Below are 9,036 nucleotides of genomic sequence, written 5' to 3' on the forward strand. Positions count from 1 at the left end.
GAGGCAGCCAATCAATGATTCTCTCTCATCACTGATGTTTCTATCTCTCTCTCCCTCTCCCTTTCTCTCTGAAATCAATAAAAATATATTTTTAGAAAAAGAACACCAAACAAAAATATGCTAAGTATTTCATAAAAAGAAAATACATGAAGCAAAAAAGAAATTTTTAAAATAAAGACAGAGCACTGACCAAAAAAGAAGAATTGATAAAAATGAACTGTTCCCAAGTTAAAAACATTTGTTCATCAAAAGACATCACTGTTAAAAGCCGAAAAAATGGCGACCAGCAGGAAGGTAGGGAGGGAGAGAGTGTGAGAGTGCAAGGAAGTGATAGAGGAGTGTGTGGACGTGTGTGGTGTGTGTGTATGAGCTAGGGACAGCTAGATTCTGCAGGTCTTCTAAGGGGCTGCTAAACCGGGCAGTCTTAGGCGGCGGAGTCCAGCTCCCGGCGCGGACACTCCTAGGCGGCCAGCCCAGGCACAGCGACCACGCCATCTTGGGAAACAGAGCTGCTTGAGACTAGGATCCTGGCCTCAGCACCACCCAGTCTGATCTCAGACGCATACCAGGACCCTGCAGCCACTGGGGACAGAGACCTGCGACCACAGCTACAGACCTGCGGACACCAAAAGTTCGGAGATCCCCGCGGCAGATCCGTGAGTAACAGAGCCCATCCCCCCTTCCCACAGGCTCGGGGGCAGCATCATAGTAACTGATAGACCCGCCCCTTGCCGGGGCCTCAGCGCTGCAGGAACTTTGGCCTGGAAGTGCGCGAGCACCTTGGAACTGATCCTGCGCGCACTTTGGGCTTCGGAGCCCTGGGCTGGGAGCAATCGCGCGAACGGGAATTTGTCTGCCTAGCACAGGCCCAAGGATCCCTTTTCTCGGGGCAGGAGGCAGCACCAAGCACCAGTGACTTGACTGTGTTTCTTATCACCTGCGCCTGAGATCCTGATTCCCTGTGCATTCATACTAAGAGCCAGTGAATCCAATTCCTGGTGCAAGGGCACACAGGGACCCTGATTCTCAAGGCGAAGTCGCGCAAAGCAACAGAGACTCTGATACTGGACTCTTGGGGAACTCTGACTCCTGGCGCATGCTAGGGGGCTCTGGTTTTCAACACGCTCCAGGGGGGTCTCTATTTCAGCACGGTGCATGCAGGGTCCCTAATTCTAAGGGCACATACGAGGCCACATTGAGCGCTGGCAACACTGACTCAGAGCGAGCCTGGTTCCCACCAACCAACAACAACCACACATCTTAGTGTCAGAGCTCTTCAGTGACACTAAGGTGGTGGGAGGCTCCCACTGCACACGGCCCAGGCCCACGCAACCCGACCTTTGATCCATCGGGAGATAAGCAGAATGAAGAAACGACACAACACCCAGAGGAAAGACAATGAGGAATCACCAAGAAAGGAAATTAATGAAGTTGAAGCGTGCAACATGACAGAAAAAGAATTCAGAATAATGGTTGTACAATTCATTCACCGGATGGATGAGAAAATCAACAACCTATGCAAGAATCAGGAAGAAATGAAAAGTGATATAGCTACAATCAAAAACACCATGGAAAGTTTCAACAGCAGGCTGAAAGAAGCAGAGGACCGAATTAGTGAGTTAGAAGATAAGGCAGAGAAACAAGCTCAATCTGAACAGCAACTGGAGAAAAAAATTAAAAAACAGGAGGAGAGCCTAAGGGAGCTTCGGGACAACATGAAACGAAGTAACATACGCATAATAGGGCTGCAAGAGGGACAAGAAGAGCAGCAAGGATTAGAAAATCTATTTGAAGAAATAATGACAGAAAACTTCCCAGATATGGGGAAGAAAAAAGTTACACAAGTACAGAGAGTCCCAGGCAAGATGAACCCCAAAAGACCCACACCAAGACACGTCATAATAACGATGGCAAATGTACAAGACAAAGAGAGAATCTTAAAGGCTGCAAGAGAGAAACAGAGAGTTACCTACAAAGGATCCCCCATCAGATTATCAAACGATTTCTCAACAGAAACACATCAGGCCAGGAAAGAATGGACAGAAATTTACAAAGTGATGCAAAGCAAAGGACTGAATCCAAGAATACTCTATCCAGCAAGGCTATCATTCAAAATTGAAGGGGAAATAAGAAGCTTCACAGACAAAAAAAGGCTAAGGGAGTTCATCACCACCAAGCCAGCAATGCAAGAAATGCTAAAGGGACTGGTGTAAAAAGAAGAAATAAAAAGCCCAGAAAGAAAACAGCCACACAAAAAAAGAAATGGCTACAAACAAGTACCTTTCAATAATAACTTTAAACGTAAATGGACTAAATGGTCCAATCAAAAGACATCGAGTGGCTGAATGGATAAAAAAACATGACCCATACATTTGCTGTCTACAAGAGACCCACCTCATTAAAAGGGACTCACACAGACTGAAAGTGAAGGGATGGAAAAATATCTTTCAGGCAAATGGAAATGAAAAAAAAGCTGGGGTAGCAATACTTATATCCGACAAAATAGACCTCAAAGTGAAGGCCATAACAAGAGATAAGGAAGGCCACTTCATAATACTAAAGGGATCAATACAACAAGAGGATATAACCCTGATAAACATATATGCACCCAATGCAGGAGCACCCACATACATAAGAAAACTCCTGGAAGACATCAGGGGAGAGATCGACAACAATACAATCATAGTAGGGGACTTTAATACACCACTGACATCACTGGATAAATCTGCTAGACAAAAAATCAGCAAAGAAACAGCAATCCTAAATGACTCACTAGATCAGATGGACTTAATTGACATCTTCAGAACACTTCACCCCAAAGCAACAAAATATACGTTCTTCTCAAGTGCTCATGGGACATCTTCAAAAATAGACCACATATTGGGTCACAAACAAAGTCTCCCCAAATTCAAGAAGATTGAAATCATACCAAGCATCTTCTCAGACCACAAGGGCATAATATTAGAAATAAACTACAATAAAAACAACCCAAAATACTCAAACACTTGGAAGCTGAATAGCATGTTATTAAATATTGATTGGGTTACCAATGAGATCAAAGAAGAAATTAAAAACATCCTGGAAACTAATGACAATGAAAACACAACAATCCAAAACCTTTGGGACACAATGAAAGCAGTCCTGAGAGGGAAGTTTATAGCTCTACAGGCCTACCTCAACAAACAAGAAAAAATGGTAGTAAATCATCTAAATCTACAGCTCAAAGAATTAGAAAGAGAGCAACAAGATAAGCCCAGAGTGAGCAGAAGGAAGGAGATAATAAAGATTAGAGCAGAAATAAATGACATAGAGACCAAAAAAACAATACAGAAAATCAATGAAACCAAGAGCTGGTTCTTTGAAAGGATAAACAAGATTGACAAACCTCTAGCCAGGCTCACCAAGAAGCAAAGAGAGAGGACCCAAATAAACCAAATCAGAAATGATAGAGGCGAAATAACAACAGACCCCACAGAAATACAAATGATTGTTAAACAATACTATGGACAGCTCTACTCCAACAAACTAGACAACCTGGAGGAAATGGACATATTCCTAGAAAAATACAACCTTCCAAAACTCAATCATTAAGAATCTACAAATTTCAATAGGCCCATAACTATGGAAGAAATTGAAGCGGTCATCAAAAAGCTGCCAGCAAACAAAAGCCCAGGGCCAGATGGCTTCACAGGGGAGTTTTCCAAACATTAAAGGAAGAACTAAAACCTATGTTCCTCAGACTATTCCAAAACATTCAAGAGGAAGGAAAACTGCCAAGCTCATTCTATGAAGCCAGCATCACCCTCATAGCAAAACCAGATAAAGAGAACACATTGAAAGAGAATTAAAAGCCAATATCCCTCATGAACATGCCAAAATACTCAACAAAATCTTAGCTAATAGGATCCTGCAGTACATCAGAAAGATCATACACGATTACCAAGTGGGATTTATCCCATGGATGCAAGGATGGCATAATATCCGCAAACCAATAAACGTGATACATCACATAAACAAATTGAGAGAAAAAAACACACATAGTCATATCAATTGATGCAGAAAATCATTTTCCAAAATCCAACACCCATTTTTGATAAAAACTCTCAGCAAGGTGGGAATAGAAGGATCATACCTCAACATAATAAAAGCCATATATGACAAACCCACAGCCAACATCATATTCAATGGGCAAAAAATAAAACCATTTCCCTTAAGAACAGGAACAAGACAGGGATGCCCACTCTCAACACTCCTGTTCAACATAGTACTGGAAATTTTAGCCAGTGTGATTAGACAAGAAGAAGAAATAAAAGGCATCCAAATTGGAAAAGAAGAAGTGAAACTGTCCTTTTTTGCAGATGACATGATATTATACATAAAAAACCCTAAAGACTCCATCAAAAAACTATTAGACTTAATGAATGAATTCAGCAATGTAGCAGGATACAAAATCAACCCCAAGAAATCTATGGAATTTCTATACAGCAATAGTGAGCTTACAGAAAGAGAGATTAAAAAAGCTATCCCATTTACCATCACACCAAAAAAATTAAGATACCTAAGAATAAACCTAACTAAAGAGGTAAAAGACCTCTACTCAGAAAATTACAGGACGTTGAAAAAAGAGGTAGAGAATACATAAACAGATGGAAGAACATACCATGTTCATGGATTGGTAGAATCAACATCATTAAAATGTCCATACTGCCCAAAGCAATCTATAAATTCAACGCACTTCCCATCAAAATACCAACGGCATATTTCACAGACCTAGAACGAACTCTCCAAAAATTCATCTGAACTCTCCAAAAATTCATTTGGAATAAAAAAAAGACCTTGAATAGACGCAGCAATCCTGAGAAAGAAGAACAAAGTAGATGGGATCTCAATACCTGATACAAAGCTGTATTACAAAGCCACTGATCTCAAAACTGCCTTATATTGGCACAAGAACAGACATATAGATCAATGCAATATAATAGAGAATCCAGAAATCAACCCGAACCATATGCTTAATTAATATTTGGCAAAGGAGGCAAGAACATACAATGGAGTCAAGACAGTCTCTTCAATAAATGGTGCTGGGAAAAATGGACAGATACATGCAAAAAAATTGAAACTAGACCACCAACTTACACCATACACAAAAATAAACTCGAAATGGATAAAGGACTTAAATATTTCCAGCTTTTTGAGGAAACTCCATACTGTCTTCCATAGTGGCTGCACCAGTCTGCATTCCCACCAGCAGTGCATGAGTGTTCCTTTTTCTCCACATCCTCTCCAGCACTTGTCGTTTGTTGATTTGTTGATGATAGCCATTCTGACAGGTGTGAGATGGTACCTCATTGTTGTTTTGATTTGCATCTCTCGGATGATTAGCGGCTTTGAGCATGTTTTCATATGTCTCTTGGCTTTCTGAATGTCCTCTTTTGAAAGGTGTCTATTTAGATCCTTTGCCCATTTTTTGATTGGATTGTTTATCTTCTTTTTGTTAAGTTGTATGAGTTCCCTATAAATTTTGGAGATTAGGCCCTTATCAGAAATCAACAAATGACAAGTGCTGGAGAGGATGTGGAGAAAAAGGAACACTTGTGCACTGCTGGTGGGAATGCAGACTGGTGCAGCCACTATGGAAGACAGTATGGAGTTTCCTCAAAAAACAAAACATGGAACTCCCATTTGACCCTGTGATCCCACTTCTAGGAATATATCCCAAGAAACCAGAAACACCAATCAGAAAGGATATATGCACCCATATGTTCATAGCAGCACAATTCACCATAGCTAAGATCTGGAAACAGCCTAAGTGCCCATCAGCAGATGAATGGATTAGAAAACTGTGGTACATCTACACAATGGAATACTATGCTGCTGTAAAAAAGAAGGAATTCTTACCATTTGCAACAGCATGGATGGAACTGGAGAGCATTATGCTAAGTGAAATAATCCAGTCAATGAAAGAAAAATGCCACATGATCTCACTCATTTATGCATAATAAAGACCATTACAAACTGATGAACAAAAAGATAGATACAAAAGCAGAGCAGCATCGAACAGACTGTCAAACTACAGCGGGAAGGCTGGTAAGAGATCAACTGAAGGACTTGTGTGCATGCATATAGGCATAACCAATGGACATAAGACACTGGGGGGTAGGGGAGGCCTGGGAAATGTCAAGGAGGAGGGGAAAGGAGTCGTATGTAATACTCTTTGTAATACTTTAAGCAATAAAAAAATTTTAAAAAATGGGCATCGGATCTAAAAAGAAAGTCAGAGAAAGATAAATATCATTTGATCTCACTCATTTATGGAACATAATGAACAACATAAACTGTTGAACAGAAACTGATATAGAGACAGAGAAGCATTGATCAGACCTTCAAACCTCAGAGGGAAGGCAGGGGAGAGTGGAGGTAAGGGAGAGAGGTCAACAAGAGGACTTATATGCAAGCATATAGGCCTAACCAATGAACACAGACAACAGGAGAATGAGGGCATTAGTGTGGTGGTGGGGGGGGTAGGGGGTAATGTGGGGATAAGAACACATATGTAATAACTTAATCAATAAAGAAAGTTAAAAAGAAAAAGAAAAAATACAATTAATAAAATGTATTACTGGATACATAGAAAATCAAAACTTTCAATTTTAATATCAGATCTGATACAAGAACATGTAACTATGGGTACCATTGTGAAAAATAAGTTGATATGCAGAAACAAATGATTACAGTGCAAAATGATTGTTGAATATAATTACTTAGAAGGTAGGGCAGGCACTAATCTAAATAACCTGTAATTTTCTTCAGTATATACTGAGGAGATATCACAATCTTACATTAGCAATGTATATATTACTTAAGTCTCTATGTATAGCATGTATCCCATAAACATATATATGTAGGCATCTATAATTTAGTAAACTTTAAAAGTCATTCCTTAGATAGTTGAATTATTCTTGATTAATTCCATTTTTAAATATTTACACTTGCAATATTTATAAATGTCATTTTTTTCTCCAGCCCTATTCTTAATGGTTATCCAGTTATTTGCATGTTGCCATATTCACTTTCTAAAACAAATGAGAAAAGAAATTCTGTGAATCAATAATCCTCCTGAATATCACTAAGGATTATAAAACACCTTTTAAGGGTCTTTAAGGATATAACTGATAAGTACTTCTCAGATGATCCTGAATATCTACACTAATAAAAGACAAAGATGTTAATTGACCGTACCTTTGCTACACCCAAGCCACACCCACCAGCCAATCAGAGCAACTATATGCAAATTAACGCAACCAAGATGGCGTCCGGCAGCCACTGAGCTGTAACAAGCAGGAGGCTTGGTTGCCCTGGCGAAGGAGGAAACCAAGCTTCCTGGGGCAGTTGTGGCCTCCGCAAAAGGCAACAAAGTTTCAATTATAGACGCTAAATAAATCCCAGATACCTGCTTCCAGCCAGCCTTCTCTGGGAGCATGGGTGGCTGGGGGCTGTGACCAGCCTGCAAACAGCCATCAACCCCTCACCCAGACTTGCCAGGCACCCCAGCGGGGACTCCCACCCTGAAGGGGCTGTGGCCAACCTGCAAACGGCCCTCAGCCCCTCATCCAGGCTGTCCAGGCACCCCAGCAAGACCCCCCTCCCTGAAGGGGGGGTGGCCAGTCTGAAAACGGCCCTCAGCCCCTCACCCAGGCTGGTCAGGCACCCCAATGGGACCCCCACCCTGATCCGGGACACCCTTCAGGGCAAACCAGCCAGCCCCCACCTATGCACCAGGCCTCTATCCTATATAATAAAAGGGTAATATGCAAATTGACCCTAACAGCAGAACGACTGGGAATCACTGGTCACTATGACACACACTGACCACCAGGGGGCAGACGCTCAATGCAGGAGCTGTCCCCTGGTGGTCAGTGCATTCCCAAGCCAGGCTGATGGCTGCCAGTACAGCAGTGGTGGTGGGAGCCTCTCCTACCTCCTCAGCAGCACTAAGGATGTCTGACTGCAGCTAGGCCTGCTCCCTGCTGGCAAGTGGACATCCCCGGAGGGCTCCTGGGTTTCCAGAGTGATGTCTGACTGTCAGCTTAGGCCCAATCCCCCGGGGAGCGGGCCTAAGCCAGCAGGTGGTCATCCCCCGAGGGGTCCCAGACCGTGAGAGGTCACAGGCTGGGCTGAGGAACCCTCCCGAGTGCACACTTTTTTGTGCACCGGGACTCTAGTATATCTATATATTCCAAAGGGAGGTCAGGCAAACTAGTTGGGTACCTTCTATATTTATTTCTTGAATAAGCAGACTATTCTTGCTATTCTCCACCATCTACTTGAATGTAGGATCCATGTATCCTGAACAGCTGATGGGTACTGCTATTGCGTCACTTTCAACATCATCCATTTCTTCTCTCCATGACTCTTCCTTTCTTTCTTTCTTTCTTTCTTTCTTTCTTTCTTTCTTTCTTTCTTCCTTTTTAATTGTTGACAGTATTACAGATGTTCCCTATTTTCCTCCCCTTTGCCCCCCTTAGAGATTCCCTTGAGTGTTCAGGGTTGCAACTATCATCCCCATTAATTACAGGCCTGAAGCTGAGTATGATAATTTGATCCCTAATTATGCTATTTTATCTTGACTCCTTTGGACCTTCCTCATTACTCTCTGCTAAAATTTCTTATTAAACCCTGGTCATACCAATCCCTTTCTCTAATTTTTTCTTACTAGTACATGTTATATGATGATGATACCATATCCTAAAAGCTTTTAGGATGAAGCACTAATAGGCTTTTCAAATACTAAGTAGTAATATCTGCACTTAGTACACCGCAATAACATTAATAACCACAAATTTGGCTCCCAGAATGCACAGACAAGAAAAGCAGCTTTCATTATGTGAAAGTGGAGTAGGTAACTCTTTGAACATGATTGAGGTCAATCGAATCTATTTATCTGGTAACATTACAGAAGCTTGTAAAGGAAATCAGAAATATATCAGCAAGTCAATAAACATTGTTATCATTTCAGAAAAATTTTTAAAGGCCAAA

The 9,036-nt window shown here is 41.4% G+C and overlaps 1 long non-coding RNA gene across 1 annotated transcript in view; it reads left to right on the forward strand.

Annotated features, from left to right (window-relative positions):
• The window catches only part of LOC106725112, a 19,272-nt gene extending 11,557 nt beyond the window's left edge, over nt 1–7,715 (forward strand). Inside the window, exons 2-3 of the long non-coding RNA XR_001360984.1 lie at nt 5,060–5,062; nt 7,705–7,715. This is a non-coding gene — a long non-coding RNA (uncharacterized LOC106725112). The remainder of the gene's footprint in view (nt 1–5,059; nt 5,063–7,704) is intronic.
• Nucleotides 7,716–9,036: the final 1,321 nt, after the last annotated feature.

The sequence above is a fragment of the Myotis brandtii genome, unplaced genomic scaffold, assembly GCF_000412655.1.
Source record: "Myotis brandtii unplaced genomic scaffold, ASM41265v1 scaffold1370, whole genome shotgun sequence".
Classification (NCBI taxonomy): Eukaryota; Metazoa; Chordata; class Mammalia; order Chiroptera; family Vespertilionidae; genus Myotis; species Myotis brandtii.